Raw genomic sequence first — 17,733 nt, forward strand, 5'->3', positions numbered from 1 at the left:
TCTCTCTGTCTCTCTCTCTCTCTCTCTCTCTCTCTCTCTGTCTCTCTCTCTGTCTGTCTGTCTGTCTCTCTCTCTCAGATAAGGTGAAGAGCCCTATCATGCTGAGCCCTGCAAGATCCCCTGCTGCTAGCTTATAGAATCTTTAAGAGCTCCTGACCAGCAAGACAATGATGGTTCTGTGGCCAGGGTTCTTATTGTACTTTGTGGGACCTAGATTACAAGCAGCCACATTTTTTTGTGCTTAGCACAGTGCCTGACACACAGTAGGTACGTTACAAATACTGCTTGAATGAACATATCGCGGTCACTTTTGACAGGACTCCCAGCTGCTGACAACTTTGTCTTTATACACCCAGGAAGGTGGACAATAGAATGCCTGCCCCTCCTTCTGCTTTGTTGTACACACTGGTGTCTTCCCCATTAGTCCCCTGGAATCTATCCAGTTATCTAGAGAAGTGTGATACTAATGCCATTCTGGTGCTGTTATGGGACTTTAATCAGGGAATAATAATTTTAATAATAAATAGTATTTCTATAGCACTTAAAAATATCATGGTTTGCAGAATGCTTTACAAATACTAATTCATTTTATCCTCCTAACAACCCTGGGAGGTAGGCACTTCAATGATCCTCATTTTACAGATGAAGAAATTTGAGGCAGACAAGTTCAGTGGGTTGTCCAGCATCACACATATAGAAAGTACCTGAAGCCAGATTTGAACTAAAGCCTTCCTGACTCCCCACCCTACACTGTATCCACTGTACTATATACGTGTCAATGCCACAGTGTCCTAAAGAAGCAAAGGTTATCCAAAGGCCAGTGGTGGGGCCTCACCAAATAAACATAACCAGAAGTGGCATGAAGAATATCATTTGAGGGATGTGTACCTTAAACAGAAAGTGGTCCAGATCATGGGATAACTGAGAGTCTGAGTGTCAAGAGATCTAGAAGTCACCTAGCATTTCAGGCACATCCCCCTGGAGCATTAATAAAAGGATGTGGTTGGGGCAGCTAGGTGGTGCAGTGAACAGAGCACCAGCCCTGGAGTCAGGATGACCTGAGTTCAAATCCGGATACTTGACACACTAGCTATGTGACCTTGGGCAAGTCACTTAGCCCCCCTCAAAAAAAAAGACACTGTTGAGCATTATACAAGATCAGGTAGCTAGGTGACAGCTGGTCTCAGACACAAGCTGTGTGACCTGGGGCAAGTTCCTCTGCCTTGGTTTCCCCAGCTGTAAAATGGGGATAACAGCAGGTATCTCCTGGGATTGTTGTGAGGATCCAAGGAGATAATATTTGTAAATAGCACATTTGCCTAGCACTTAGCAATCACTGTATAATTGCTAGCTATTATTATTATTGAGATAAGAAGGTGTGGGTGAGTTGCAAGGTGCATCTTTTGAAAAGAATGCCTATGTCAGCAGGGCTACAGAGCCACTGAAGGAACTAAGTGTAAATAAATGAACGAACAAAAGACTGAAATGAAGACTAGAGGAATGGAGTAATGAATGAGAGCCTTTTTAGAACTACCTGAACAGTGCTATTGATGGGGAAGGAGGGAGGTTGAGCTCCCGACCCATTCTTTGGGCCTTCTGGACCCCATTATCAAATACTCAGTGTCTAACCACTTGTAAAACTACCCACACTACCAGCCAGCTTCTCTGTCACTGGTGTAGACCTCGGTCATAGGCAGGCCAGGATTTCTCCTTCAAGGGGAGAATTAAGGCAGAACTAAAACAGCTTCTCTCACTGAAGGCAGGTGCTCTGCCTATGGGGAAACCATCCCTCAAAGCACAAAACCACAGACCGTCCAAACTACAAAAGGTCGGGGAGGCTAGGTGGTGCAGTGAATAGAGCACCAGCCCTGGAGTCAGGAAGACCTGGGTTCCGTTCCAGCCTCAGGCACTTAACACAAAAAATATGTGACCTTGGGCAAGTAACTTAACCCCAATTGCCCTCCAAAAAGCAAAAAAGAAAAATTTAAAAAAAAAACTAGAAAAGGCCTTAGAACATCATAGAATATCTAGACCAGACCTTAGAACATAAAATAGGATGTCTGAGCTGAAACACAACGCATAGAGTCTCACAGCTGGAAGAATTTTAGAACAAAATGTCAGAGCTAGAAGGAACCTTGGAACATGAAAACAGAGCTAGAATGGACTTCAGAATATGGAATAGAGGCTGTCTAACCTGTAAGGGACCTTAGAACAAGGAACTTTAGAACATAGATGATGACATGGAATGTTAGAGCTGGGAAGTAGGTACCTGAGGACAGAGAGCCACGGAATGTTAGAACTGGGAGTGGCCTTTAGAAATTACCCAGACTAAATTTGTCTGGTGAGTGCATTCCTTAAGCAGCTAAGGGGCTTGGTGCACTATTTCTTCCTGTCTCTCAGCCAAATGTGCTTGCCAGCATAGCCTAATGTGGTTCAAGTAAGAAATCAGAGCTGTATGAACTGGGAGCCAACAAGGCATAAGGGGTTTTTTTCCACTCAAACATTTTTAGAATTTTAAATTAATTGGCATTAATGCTTATCAGTATATTTAGTAGTGTTACTTGTACCATATAATAATCTATTATTTACTATTAATCTAATATATTGTCTATTTATTCTTATAAATTAATTAGTATATTTATTGTTGCTGTTTAGTCAATGTCATGTCCAACTCTTCAGGACCCCATTTGGGGTTTTCTTGAAAAACATACAAGAGTGGTTTGCCATTTCCTTCTCCAGCTCATTTTACATATTAATTATTACATATTATTCTGTATTATTAATTATGAACAAAACATAATGAACACTATTAACCATAGATTATACTGTTATAATAATCTATGTTAATATGGTTGACTTATTTTGTTAATGATTAATAATATTATTATTAATTGTTGATATATTCTCATAGATTTTTTAAAATTCTGAACCACCAAATAAAATATTCATTTCCATATACAAAGTAGAATGGAAAAAAGGATTGCACATGAAGCTAAGAATTTCTTATGTAGATTTTATATAGGTTTTATGCCTCCAACCTTCTTGAGGATGGACAATGTCTACTTTGCATTTAACAGCTTTTTCTGTTAAGGAAGAAAGTTTCTTTTAAACTATATAACTAAATATGTAAAAGCTGTCCCTGGCCATGATTCTTTCTGACCTTTGCTCTCTTCTGTGCATTTTGAAAAATTTTTTTTTATTCCTTTTTTAAATTACATTATCCCTGTTTCCTCCTTTCCATCACAAACCCCCATTGAAAAAAGAAAAACAAAGTCCTTGTAATACCTACATATGGTCCAGAAAATCAAATTTCCACATTGGCCAATTTCAAAAATATAAAGACACAAGATTACTCTGCCAGTCTTTAAAGTAGCAGAAGGACTTACCTGCTTTTTAAACCCACAGACAAATAAATGGGCCAGAAAAGAGGCTTGTACATAACCCTAACCCAACATTTAGAGGGAACATAGATAACAAAAGTCAAACTTCTGAGTAACCTAAAACCACATACCTGCTGTATCTAATTAATTGACCTAACAATCCTTTCCTTGCTTATATAGAACCAATGAATCATATATCTCTATTGAATTTCACCTTATTCCATAAATCCTTAAAGAGATGGTTAGTGAACATCAAAAAACAGGAAACAGTGATCACAAAGAGCTAGCATGAGTTCATCAAACACAGGTCATGCCAGACTAACCTCATTTCCTTTTCTGACAGGATTACTAGTCAGTCAGGGGAATACTGCTGATATAGTTTACTTAGATTTGAGAAAATCATTTGATAAAGTATCTCAACATTATTCTTAAGGAAAAGGTAGTGAGATATGGACTAGAGTATAATATAAGCAGAATGGGTTGAAAGGCCAGAGTATAGTTGTTAATGGTCTAACAGGCAAGCAGTTTCAGTGGAGTATTCCAGGTTTCTATACTCCCTCCTGTGGTGTTTGCAATTTTTATCAATAACTTAGATAAAGGCAGATATTGCAAAGATCAAATCTGCAAATGGAAGATTTGTGTGTGTGTGTGTGTGTAAGGAACTAGATTTGTAAAAGGAGATGCTCCAGTGAGACTTGAGCACAAGCAGAGTCTACAGGGATTCAAAGAATTGACATGTAACAGAAAAAGCTGCTAAATGCAAAATAAACATTGCCCTCCCTAGAGAGGGCTGGAGGCATAAAACCTTAACTGCAAATGAAGAGATCGTAAAGATAATCATTTGGGATTCATACCTTTTTACTTAGCCACTCATCCACATAAGATTGCCAAAGGAATATGGGGGCAGAAAGGACTGCATTAAAACTAATTACCCTAAGGCAACATGGAGTGGCACACAGAATGAAAATGTTTCTGAGTCAGGAAGAACTTATAGAATGGGGGAGACGAGATTTCTATTCCTTGTCTAAGTGACAAGCCATCTCAGAAGCTTTGAGGGAGTCAGAGTGAAACTTCTTTAGATCCTTAGCTAAGGGGAGGTATTCTGTCTGAAAAAGTCCTATAACACTACAGTTTTAGGGAGAACAGTACCACCCAGCCAAGTCTCTGGCTGAAGGTGGAAAAAAGACTGCAGCTGCCCATCTAACCAGTAGAAAGAGATGTTCTGCCCTGAGAAGAGCCCAGCCTTGAAGCAGTCAAGACTGGGGAGGAACCAGCAGAGTCACCAAGTAACCTGCTCTCCCCAGACAAGGGCATTGGCCAACCCTCTCATTCAATTAAACTAAATTCAGCAAATGTAATTTGTTAACCACCAACTGTGGTTATTCTAGGTACAAGATGTGGATAGAAAAAAATTAAACCTTGCCTTCAAGAAGCTTACTTTACATGAAGGGAACAATATGTACCCAATAAATACAAAGTGACTTTTTGGTACCAGGAGGGGTCAAGAAAGGCTTCAGATAGGAAATGGCTTTTGAGATGAGCCTTGAAGGGAGGTAGGAATGCCAAAAGTTGAAAGAAAGTGAAAAGTGAAAGCCATCCAGACAAAGGAATGGAAGGGGAGATTTAATGTCTGCCATATAAAGAGAATAGCAGTAAATAGAGACCTAGAAAAGAGAAAGCTATGCCTTAAAACTAGCACTTTAAGATTAACAAAGTACTTTACAGATGTTATCTTATTTGATCCTCACAACCACCCTGTGAAGTAGGTGCTAGTATTATGCCCACTTTACAGATGAGGAAACTGAGGCTGGTAAAGTGACTTAACCAAGGTCACTCAGTATCTGAGGAAGGATTTGAACTCAGTACCATAGCTTTAGGACTGGAAGGGACCTTAGATGCCATCTAATCCAATCACCTTATTTTACAGATGAGAAAACTGAGGCCTAGAAAGGCTAATGGCTTCAACAAGATAACACAGGTGGTAAATACAAGAGCCAAGATTTTAACTTAAGTCTCATGAGACTCCAAGCTCAGCACTCCACCTTCAGTATTCTGTTTGCCCAATTCCATTGCCAAAAGGAATCATCTGCCCTCATAACCCCAGCAATCATTTTTGAGGACTTAATGAGACAATGGATATGGAAATGCTTTGTAACCTAGATTATTCCTTAAAACTCAGTTTCTCCCAAACATGCCTTGTACATGTAACCTTCCACATGTAGAATCCTGAAACCTCAGGAGACCTCAGATCATGAATCCAAACAAATCTTCAATGCTTGCTACGGAAACATTGATAGATGGTCACCCAGTCTCTGAAAGTACAAATGCAGAGACTTTAAGGTAACATGATATTGTATCAAGTAAACTTTTGAAAATCTACGAACAATAATTTTGTGTTCTCTGTACCTTTTAGCCAATTGTGTGATCATAAAGGTGTGAACTGCATTCTTTGGGGGGATGCAACCTGTTTTTTTTTTTCAATTAAAAATTATTTTAGCTCCCTCCCCCCTACCCTTCTTCTTTCCTCACTTGCAGTGTTCTTTTAGCCTGAAATTCACCATAACTTAGAAATCCATTGCATGGTTAGAAGTTTTAAATGAATTCAGTTGATTAAATTCAACAAAATCAACTATCTGAATAAAGGATATCAGGTAGTTTTCCTCTCCATCTTCAGGACACTTGACCAAGGGGAGCTGTATGATCCCTCCCATTCATTTATCCAATAAACATTTGTTTAGCCCCAACTATATACTAGGCACAACGCTAAGAAAGTCTGCCTTCCAGGACATTACATGGAATGTAATTGGAGTGTAACTTGCTCACCTCACCTCTGGGCCTCAGTTTCCTTATTTGTAATAAAGGGGTTGGACAGATGACCTCCAAGATCTCCTCTGGATTTGATATTCCGTGTTTTATGTTATTAGAATATGTCCGGATTATTACAATTTTCGAAAAAGCTCAAATGCAGTCAAAGGACCTAAATTCAAACCCCAGCTCTTCCTACTTACTAGCTGAATGTGTGTGTGTGACCTTGGGCAAGTCCCTGCCCTTCCACTGGACTTTCAGTTCCCCTTCCACTTGTAACTCCCACGGCTCCTGGGGAAGGAGAGGAGACAGGCAGTCACACGCCCATATGCAGAGGTAGTAAATGTTCCAGGCAACTTTTCCAGGGCAACCCTCTATCTGTGCACTTTGAACTCGTCCCTAGCCTGGCCCAGCCACTCATCTCCCTGCTGGGGTTAGGACAACGCTGGGTTCTGAGAATTCCCGACACCCTCCCCAACATTGTACCCATACCTGCTCGTTGGTGCTGGGAAGCATTTGGCAGGCGCCAATCCCCCCTTCTCATGGTCGTCTTCCCTCCCTCCCACAGCTGGGAGCTATCTTTTCCCAAGCCAAGGACAAAGACAAATGCCCTGCCTGGGTCCCCGGAGGGAGGGGAGCCCCCGGGTGCCTTCCCTGCCCCCTACCCCGAGGGCCTATGGAGAGTGATGCCTACCTGGCTCTCTCGATTTCCCGGCTTCAGCGCTGCTCCTGCTCTTTGAAATGGCCCCTGGCAGCCAGCCTCTCCCTGGGCAATCCCAGCATCTGTGAGCATGTGCGCTGGCTCCTTTAGCCTGCCAGGGAGGGAAGGAGAAAGGATTACTGGGGGGCGGAGGGGAGAGAGAAGGAGGGAGGGGGGAAGAGAGAGATCTCCCAGTCAGAGCAGCGGGGAGCGTTGGTTGGGAGCATGCGGCGCTTTGAAGAGGCCACCGAGGGGATGGGAGATTTCGAGCGGGGGGGGGGGGGGGGGGGGGGGAGTTAAGACGGTCCATCGAGTCCCGCGCCCTCACTTTGCAAGTGAGGAAAGGGGGGCCACAAAGGAACGAGGGATCTATTTAAGGTGGAAGCAGCTAGGGAAGCATGGTGGCATGGCCCAGGAGGCAGAAGTCCAGATTTGGACTCCAGCACTTGTGACCTTGGGCAGTCAACGCCCTTCCCTAAACCCTTGGGTTTCCGGGCAGACCTGGAAGAGACTTTCCTTCTCTCCCCGATACCCCCCACCCTCCAATCTCTGTAAAATGGGGGTTTAAATCTTTGCTTGAGAGACAGCGTGGTTCTAGGGATAGGGAGAGAGCTGGATGGGAAGTTAAAGGAGCCGGGTTCAAGTCCCCTCTCTGACAGCATTACTAGCTCTGTGACTTTGAGCCAGTCATTTAACCTTTTCGTGCCCCCCAGGATCAAATACACTGTCTAAAATACATTGCTGGTCTGCTTGTGTTTCCTCCCCAGAGGAGATCGTATACGAATATTTTATCAGAGTTCCAAATGAAAAAATAAATAAAATTAACATCAACAAATAAGTAAATGAATGAGTCAAAACCAGCACCTACCTGCTTCACAGGACTGTTATCAGCCAAACACTTTGTAAACCTTAAAGCAGATGGAAATGCCCTGGACCTGAAGAACAAAGGATGAAATGTTTGCTTCCTCCCTGTGGAAAAGTAGCCAAGCTCCAATACTCAATGTTGAATATTGTCCCGGATGTAGGTTAATTGGTCTTAATTGTTTTTCCTTGTTACCAGGGTGTATAGAGAAATCATAGTGGCATTTAAAAAAAAATGCATCAGTAAAAATTTAAAGTAGAAAAATATTAAAAGTGAGCTGATTTATTATTGTGGACTCGTGAAAAGGGCCTTCCCATAATCCCTAGTTCACAGATTACTATCTCCCTCTTATTTTATAAATGGGGCAATTGAGATCAAGAAAGGGGATCAACCATGTGGCAGAACCAGGGTTACAGAGTGATGCCCAGTTTAGGGTTCTTTTGGCTGAACTACACAGCTTCTCACAGCCTGGGAAAAGGGCTGAGGAAGAGAAGGGAGCAAACTCCCACTTTATAAGGTTATAAAATTCACAGAGAGCAGGGGCAGCTAGGTGGAGCACTGTCCCTGGAGTCAGGACCACCTGAGTTCAAATCCAGCCTCAGACACTTAACACTTACTAGCCGTGTGACCTTGGGCAAGTCACTTAACCCCACTTGCCATCCAAAAAGAAAAAAAAATTTCACAGAGGGTTCTCCCAACCACAGTTCTATGTGATGGGTAGCAACCTAGTATTTTCATTTTAAGGAAAGCAAACTGAAGGACCCCAAAGTAGAGAAGTGATTTGTCTAAAATCTCGGTGTTAGGAAATGTCCCAGCCAGTATACTTTCTTAAGCACTTAACCAAGTATAAGACTGGATTGTAGGAATTCAAAGACAAATGGCAGTGCCTGCCCTCCAAGAGGTTCTACTTTGCTAGAGGGTGGGACCTCCTTTATTTTTTTCATGATGGTTTGACAAAACAGCTTCACCCTGGGACAAGCACTGGGGAGGCAGCCCTCCATAGTGGGAATAGAGCTAGATTTGGAGTCAGAGACATCTGGGCTTGAATCCTGCCTCAGACACTGGGTGAACTAAATTCAAACATGAATCCTTCCCTCACTCTCTAGTGAAACAAAACATGACTGGAAATGTCTCTGATACTTAAGATATCACAAGGAATAGATAAAACAGGGCCCAAGAGATTTCCAACCTAGACCAGGGAAGACTTCCAGTAGGCTATGGTATTGAAGCAGAATCTCCAAGATTAGTAGGACTTCATCACTCTAAGAAAAGCTGGAGAGAGGGTATGTAGAGGCCATTCTAGGCACAGTAACAATGTCCTTTCAAAGCTTACCATGCCCAATCAGAGAGCTGGCTTGGAATCTCCATCTGCACCCACCACCCTTCTTTACACATCCTAAAGCATTGGAAGTATACCATCTTCATCCTTCAAGGCTCACATCAAATGTCTCTTTCCTATAGCATATTAAGGTTTATAAAGCAAGTTTCTCATAGCAACAATGTGATTCAAGGAATATCTTCTTTGTCTAAAAGAGGGAAAAGTTAAGGCTCAGAATAGTTCAGTGACTTGACCAAGAACACACAACTAGGCAGGGTTCAACTATTTCTCCAACATAATCTGTTTGGCCTTTATCTCACACACACACTGACTGCTTCATTCTGTTTGGCAGGCTTCAGGTGAGCGGAAACTGAGTTAATAATAAATAACAGGAACAGATTTCAGAGGTGACCAACCATGTGGAAAATGTTGAAAACAAAATAATCTTAAACAACCCCTGTGCCATGGAGAAACCAAGTATACAGTGTAGAACATTTAAAGGACAAAGAAAATAGAAATACAGCCTCTTATCAATTGGGGGGGAGGAGGCTCTTATATCACTGCCAAGGCACAGCCTGGAAGGAAATGTGCTGATCTGAATGCCTCAAGTAGCAATAAAGAATGAGAGGGAGAGAGAAAGGGGGAGAGAGAGAGAGGAGAGAAAGTACAGCCCATGGAATACAAGACTCTCAGAGCTTATGGGAACCTCAAAAGGCATCACATCAAACCTTCTTCCCCTGGGGCAGGAATCACCTCTACAACCTCACTGGCAAGAGCCTATCTAGTCAGTCAATCAGCATTTACTAACTGCTTACTACATGCCAGACACTGTGCTAAGTGCATATGAGTATATATGATTAGAATGAGTATGAATGATTAGAAGGTAGTTTTGGGAAGGAAGCCACTAGCAGTGGGTGGGTGGGGGAACCAGGAAAATCTTCATGTACAAGGTGTCCTTGGTGGGGGAGGGGGGTCTTAAAGGGAATCAAGGACTTTAAGAGACTAAGGAGAAAAGGGAGAGCATTCCAACCAGAACGAAGGCAGGAAGAGTTGTATGAGTAGAGAGAAGAAAAGAAGGGAGGGAGGGAGGAAGGAAGGAAGGAAGGAAGGAAGGAAGGAAGGAAGGAAGGAAGGAAGGAAGGAAGGAAAGTCAATCTATAATCTACTACTACAATCTACAATGCCAGGCATTGTGCTAACATATGAAAAATGTGGGATAAGAGAGAGTGAACATCATCCATGGAATGACACCCATATTATAAGCTCACTTGACTGGAAGGATGGTGATCCCCTGAATACCTTCCACTGATGGGGTGCTCTGAAGTTCCTGGGGAAACCATTTCTTCCTGGACAACTCACCACCAAGTCAAAGCAAAGGAGTCACAGCCTTGGAGTCCAGATCTGACTGGCTAGTTCTTGAATCTGTCCCTTGGTAATTTGGTAAAAGTTTAATCTCTGTGTCCTATCTCTGCCCCCTGTTTTTCCTAGATGTTTTACTTTTTTTTGTTGATAGGAACTGGCACCATTCTATGTAAGAAGGTCACACAACTTTGCCCACAGCACAAATAATTCCCTGGGGCAGAGGCTCTAGCAGGCTAACTCAACAGAAGAAGTCACATTCCCAGTTCAGATATGGCCTCTCTGATATTTTCCCTTTATGGATATTCATCCCATCAGTCATGAGACCAAAAAGGAAAAGGATAAAACCACTTCGTTTCTTTCCAGGAATATGCTCTGTACCTAATCCAGGACTCTTTCACTGCACTGATGACTTTGGAAAGGTTCGTTTTAAAACATGACTGGAGTTCCACAGATGGCTATGGCATGTCTTAAGAACATAGAAATTCAAGGGGTGGCCAGGTGTCTCAGCGAGTAAGAGCACCAGCCCCAGTGTTGGGATGACCTGGGGATCAAATACTTAGCTCAGATACTTAGCACCACACCCAGAAATAACTGGCCGTGTAACCTTGAGCAAGTTACTTAACCCCAATTGCTTTAAAAAAAAAAAGAACATAGAAATTCTAGCCTGAGCATTCATGGTCGTAAGAGCTGGCATGGAGAGTAGCTTTGTGTGGTGGATGGGGAGTCAATAAACCCAAGTTCAAATCTTAGCTCTGCAACTTCTTGGGTTTGAGGCCTTGGCAAAGCCCCTTCCTCTCACTGGCCCTCAGTTTCTTCATCATAAGATGAAGAAGTTAGATTCAAGAGTGCATCAAATATTTATCATGCACCTAACATATTCAGAGCAACTGGTCAGTCAGTAAACATTTATTAAGCAGCTGCTATATACCAGGCACTGTGCTAATCACTGGAGATATAAAGAAAGGAAAAACTCCCTGCCCTCAAGGAACTCACAGTTTAACTGGGGGAGACAACATGCAAACAACTATGTACAAACAAGTTATAGAAAGGATAAACTGGAGATAATTAGGAGAGGGAAGGCCCTAGAATTAAGGGGGATAGGGAAGACACTGGGCCTGATTGAGTTCAGCTGAGATCTGGCCTTTGACTTCATGGAGCTTGAAGCAGTTTGGAAGTGAAGACTGGCTTTTTCAGTGATGGTCAGGGTCTAACAGGTCTGCTTCTCCCCCTCTGGCATTCTTACTACTATCTGTCTTTTTTAAGGTTTTTTTTGAGTGGGGTTAAGTGACTTGCCCAAGGTCACACAGCTAGTAAGTGTGTTAAGTGTCTGGGGTCAGATTTGAACTGAAGTCCTCCTGACTCCAGGGCTGGTGCGCTATTCACTTCACCACCTAGTTGCCCCTCTTATTGCTATCTGGAGGCTTCTTTGGGCATCGGGGCAATTTTCATGGACTCTTGCTGGTCCTGAGCAGTATAAGGAGAGTTGGAAAGACAAATAGAACACTGGGGACAAAAGTTGCATCTGTGAATTGGTCAGTTTTTCTCTCTATTCCCATCTACCTGTCCATCACTCTTCCTCTCCACCATAGAGATAGAGCTAGATTGCCCAGGCTGCATCCTTTAAATTGTCTCCCAAAATTCCACCTTGAATTCTGATCTTGCTTACTTAGAATCTAATAGCTAAATCAAAATTGACATTCTGAACTATAAAATGCTACATAAAAGGGATATTTATGTAAAATATGTAAGATTTGTCAAATGTAACCCCTGAGCATGATTGAAAGGTAATAGATTGAAAAGGTGCTAAGGAATGAGACCTGAATTAGTGCTGCACTAAGTCAAGAAATCAGCATTTATTAAATACCAACTCTGTGCATAATGCTGTAATGAGTATATATACTAGTTGGAGGCAAGGGGGCCACAAAATTTACATAAGATAATATCCTGGCCTTTGTGGAACATGTCTATGAAAACAAAAAACATTTTCAGCCTGAGATCCAGCAGAGGGAGCCCTCAGATTACCAGGGTTCCAGGAGATAGCGTCAGAGACTTTGTCTTCTAGTCCACCTTCCTCATTTTAAAGATGAGGAAACCAAGGCCCAGAGAATGAAAGTCGCTCACCTAAAATCACACAGCTAGCCTGGATTCCAACCCAGGCACTCTGATTCCCAATCCAGCATTTTCTCCACCCCACAGTTGCTGCTCCTATGCAAAGTGCAAATCTGGTAGATTCTCTGGCCCAGTGATTCTCAAATCATTTGTAGGATCCAGACACTTCTCTTTAAGCCAAATTTAAGAATGATTTGGCAGTAAAGTTCTCAAATATTCTAAGGAATCACTGATTTCACTGATTCAGAGATTCCCTCCATGACTCAGATCTCAACCCATCCACACCCACCCCTTCCCAGGAGACTTTTGTCTGTGCCTTCCCATATGTTTACCATGAATGTCTGCCCACAGTTCTGAGTTTCATCCTCTATTTCTCCTGGCATCAAGATGTAATGGGAATGCAAATTTGGAAGATCTTCCCTGCCCCTAGGCTAAAGTGCACCTGGAACCTGGGGTGGGAGGCTTGTTTTTCAGTAGATACTTTTTTATTGGCCAGTGGGTCCAAAAGGTTGTTACATTCTCTGAGCCAGGAGAAGGCTATATAAGCCCTGATGTGTAGCTTTGTTTTGGGGGCTCACTTTGAGAAGTGTTCTATGATTTGATCTGTATTCTGGGAAGCCTTTGTCCAGGGCTCCCCCGGCTTTGAAAAATCCAGATGTGGAAACCCAGATGTTGACTGGGTATGGATATAATGGTTGGACAGTTTGGAAATCTGTCTACTTGATCTGTTTCTGTCTTGATAATTCTGCCTGTATACTTCGAAGTTCGGGATGCTGACCTTTTTCCCCTGAACAAGGTAAACGATATATGTCTGACTGATTAAAGTAAGCTTGTTAACCCATTTTGAGTTGCTTTCCTTTAACAAAGCAGATCTAAGAACCTGTGTGAGAAGCCACCCTGGGGACGCCAGGGTGCTTGCTGCTACACAAGAGAGTACCAGTAAAGCAGTTGTCCTGTCCATGTGTCATGCCTTGCCCTTACCCCATCACCAGCTTATCTTCTCTTCCAATCTTACATTTCCCTGATGGCATCTTTTATTCCTGTTCTTCAGAATTCCTCATAGCCACTTCTCATACTCACCACATCCCTCTCCATTTCCCTGTGCACATAATCATCTTCAGTTCTTGGGAGACTATGTGTTCAATGTCCCTTTACCATACCACAACACCCCTAGAATATTGGACTTTAATAGATGGGTCAACTTACTAGCCATGTGACCTTGGGCAAGTCACTTGACCCCAATTACCCTGCCTTCCCTCCTCCAAAAAAAAAAAGATAGGTCAGAGAAGCGGTATAACATAATGAATAGATAGCTGGACTTCAGTGATGATGCATTAGATTCAAATCCTGTCTCTGACATCATGTTTAGGGGTGGGGAACCTGCAACCCTGAGGTCACATGTGGCCTTCTAGGTCCTCGGGTGCAACCTTTTGGCTTAGTCCAAGTTTTACAGAACAAATCCTTTTATTAAGGGGATTTGTTCTATGAAGTTTGGGTTCAGCCAAAGGGCCTCATTGAAAGACCAAGAGGCACAGGTTACAATGTTATTCTGGACAAGTCACTTGACCTCTCAGTGCCTCAGATAACTCTCCAAGACTATAAATTGCCAAGTAAATGCTGATCAGCACTGATGAAGGTAAGGGAAGAGTTTCGTCATCAATACTTCTCTATACCAATTAGATCACAGATCCAGTACAAAGAAACTAAAAAAAGATGGGTATTCTTGTCAAGTAGAAACTTGGGAATATTAAATGAACTTGGCAATTTTCTGAAGGCAAGCCAGCCTATGCCTATCCTGCTGTTCAATTCTGAGCCCAGCCAGGATTTTCAGGGGTAGAGTCTGTCACAGATAAAATGAGATAGCATGTTGTTTACAAACCTTAAAAAGCTATGCAAATGCTAGTTGTTATTGTTGTTGTTATATGGAAATTGATGGATGAACTCTATAGCTTATTGCACTGAGTTTTTTTAATAGCTGTGCAAACCCAACATTGGAATCTGATGACTCAGGAATATTGGCTGAATCTATTACTCTTTCAGGCAGCTCCAGAGCCTGGGTGCCGCTTGGGTCAATGAAAAGATTTCTGCTCTTTTGAGGCTCACAGCCTCATTCTTCACACAAAAGGTAGTAGTAAAGAAATGGTTCAGGGGAAAAATTGCTTTTATTAAACATAAGAGGATCCAGGTTCAGATTTTGGCTCTGCTATTCACACATCTTCCTGTTTGCCTCTGAGCAAGACACTTTGTGGCACAGTTTCCTTGTCTGTAAAACAAGGGAACTGAAGGAAATAACTTGTAAGGTCCCTTCCCACTCTAAATCTCCAATCTTATAAGTCTGGGACTTCCCTCTTAATTCATCCTTCTCATCCAAAGGTCCCCATCCTTTACTGCTAGCTGAGTTAGAACAATTTGATTCTTTCCACTAATTTCTAACCTCAGGGTTCAGAACTGGGGGTTGGGGTAGGGAAAGCAAGGCTGCCATCATCAAACTAAAGCTTTAATAATCATGGGAATGAATTAGAAATACTGGGAGAGAGTAATTAAAAGGCATCTACATGGACAGAGGGCATAGGTGTCAGTTGAATATGATGGGATGATATCTAAAAAATAAAATTAAGGGGTGACAGAGGGATGCACTTGGAGCAGGGGGAAGGGAGAGGTAGAATGGGGTAAATTATCTCACATAAAAGAAGCTCAAAAGAGCTTTTACATGGAGGGGAAGAAGGGCGGGGACATGCTTGAACCTTACTCTCCTCAGAATTGACTCAAAGAGGGAATAATATACACATTTGGTTGGTTTTAGAAACCTGTCTTATCTGCAGAGGTTCCCAAACTTATTTAGCCTACTTTCCCCTTTAAAAAAAATTACTCAGCAGTCCCCCCACCCCAACCTACTTTCTTTTACCCTTTAATGGCTTTTTAAAAATTTGCATCACGCAAGCCACTACAGCCCTTCCTGGATCATTTCAGCACCCTCCCCCAAGGGGGCAGTATCACCCACTTAGGAAACTTATGCAAGTATAGGGAAGCAGGAGGGGAAGGGGAGAAGAGAAGGGGGAACTGATAGAAGAAAGGGCAGATTGGGGAAGGTGGTGGTTAGAAGCAAAAACACTGTTGAGGAGGAACAGGGAGAAAGGGGAGAGAAAGAAAGATAAACAGGGGGGAGTAGGAACAGAATGGAGGGAAATATACATTTAGTGATCATAACTGTGAAAAAAATTTATAGCAAGTTTCTCTGATAAAGGCCTCATTTCTCAAATATACAAAGAACGGAGTTGAATTGATAAGAATACAAACTATTCACCAACTGATAAGTGGTCAAAGGATGTGAATGGGTAGTTTTCAAACAAAGAAATCAAAGCTATTTAGAGTCCTATGGAAAATGCTCTAAATCACTAATGATTAGAGAAATGCAAATTATTGCTTTTTGTCCTTCCTTTTCAAAGAAGACCAATGACATCATGAGCATGGTGTCATGATTTACAGGTGAATTGGATCTGAGTAAGGCAGAGCTGTGCAAACTCATTCTGTCTTCCAGAATCATCAGAGTCCAGTGTCAAGACAAAAGTCAAGACAACTGGTGATGGCCCAGCAAAATAAAACATTTCTGAAAGGCCATCTCACCTCTATCAGATTGACTAAGGTGGCAGAAAAGGAAATGACAAATACTTTTGGGAATGTGAGAAAACTAGAACACCAAAACACAGTTAGTGGAGTTGTGAACTGATCCAACTGATCTAATTTGGAACCATGCCCCAAGGACTATAAAGCTGTCTCTACCCAGCAACACCATTACTAGGTCTGTATCCCAGAAAGATTAAAAAGAAAGGAAAGGACCTATGTGGACAAAAGCATTTATAGAAACTTTTTTGTGGTGGCAAAGCATTGGAAACCGAGGAGATACCCATCAACTGAGGAATAACCGAACAAAGTTGTGGTGTATGAATGTAATAGAATACTATTGTGCTATAAGAAATTATGAGCAGGGTGCTTTCAGAAGAACCTGGAAAGAATTACTTGAACTGATGCTGAGTGAAGTGAACAGAACCAGGGGAACATTATACACAGAAATATCAATAGTGCAAAGATATTCAATTATGAATCACTTAGCTATTCTTACCAATACAGGGTTCCAAGACAGTTGTGAAGGACTTAGAATGCAAAGTGTTATACACCTCCAGGGAACACAGATTGCATATGTATAACCTATATCAAATTGCTTGCCTTCTCAATGAAGGGGAAGGAGAAAAAAGGAAGGAGAATATTTGGAATTAAAGATTTAAATATATATGTAGTTGTTTTTAAAATTATTTGGGAAAATATTTAGAAAAATGGGGGGGGGGCAGAGACAATATGGCAACATAGAAGCAGGAAATTCTGTGAGCTCCCCCCACAACCACCTCAAATATCTATAAAATGTGACTCTAAACAAATTTTAGAGCTACAGAACCCACAAAGTGACAGAGAGAAACAAATCTCCCACTGAAGGCAGCCCAGCAGGCCTACAGGAAGGGTCCACCACAGTACACTGGGAGCAGAGAGCAGTCCTGCATGAGCCATGAGGTTTTGACCTCAGGACAACCCCAACCAGTGGTGGCCAGAGCAGACTTCAAAAGAGTGGATCACCAGCAACTGTGGTGGTTTCCAGACTCCAAAACCCATAAATGCCAAAGAGCAAGTAAAAGGTCAGTTGGGAACTCTGTTGGAAAGGAAGGGCATGGTCCAGCCCCTGCCTCCAGGGCGAGGGGTGATGGAGTTGTAGGACCTGCAGCTGCTGCCCCATGTGGCAGCCTCCAGAGCTCCTGGTGTGCAGATTGTAGCAATCATTCTTGCTTTAACCTGCTTGGATCTGGATCACTGTCTTGGGTGGAGGTCCTGGGGTGTGTGGCCAGTGGGCCAGAGCTTATGGGGGCTCTAGCAGTTGTGAAAACTCCAGCAATTTGGGACAAAGCTCTCCTCTCTGGAAGCAGAGTTCTACCATGGCAAAGAGCTCAAAAGTTGGGGCGGCCAGGTAGCACAGCGAGTAAGAGCACCGGCTCCAGTGTTGAGATGACCTGGAGATCGAATCCCGGGCTCAGACACTTAGCACCCACCCAGAAACACCTGGCCGTGTAACCTTGAGCAAGTTATTTAACCCCAGTTGCTTAGGGGCAGCCAGGTGGCTCAGCGAGTAAGAGCACTGGCTCCAGTGTCGGGA

At 42.6% G+C, this 17,733-nt stretch overlaps 1 long non-coding RNA gene across 2 annotated transcripts in view; it reads right to left on the reverse strand.

Annotated features, from left to right (window-relative positions):
- The window catches only part of LOC138148424 (uncharacterized), a 10,341-nt gene extending 2,410 nt beyond the window's left edge, over nt 1-7,931 (reverse strand). The window contains exons 1-3 of one of the 2 annotated variants that reach the window (XR_011165059.1): nt 7,754-7,931; nt 6,880-6,997; nt 6,389-6,476 (exon numbers count right to left, since the gene is read on the reverse strand). This is a non-coding gene — a long non-coding RNA (uncharacterized lncRNA). Of the gene's footprint in view, nt 1-6,388; nt 6,477-6,879; nt 7,652-7,753 lie in introns of those variants that run through there. The other variant, XR_011165060.1, reaches the window with a different exon arrangement.
- Between the last annotated feature and the right edge of the window lie 9,802 nt (nt 7,932-17,733).

The sequence above is a fragment of the Petaurus breviceps genome, unplaced genomic scaffold (assembly GCF_028583685.1).
Source record: "Petaurus breviceps papuanus isolate PSGF00001 unplaced genomic scaffold, PetGlider_PUasm1.0 140, whole genome shotgun sequence".
Taxonomy (NCBI): Eukaryota; Metazoa; Chordata; class Mammalia; order Diprotodontia; family Petauridae; genus Petaurus; species Petaurus breviceps.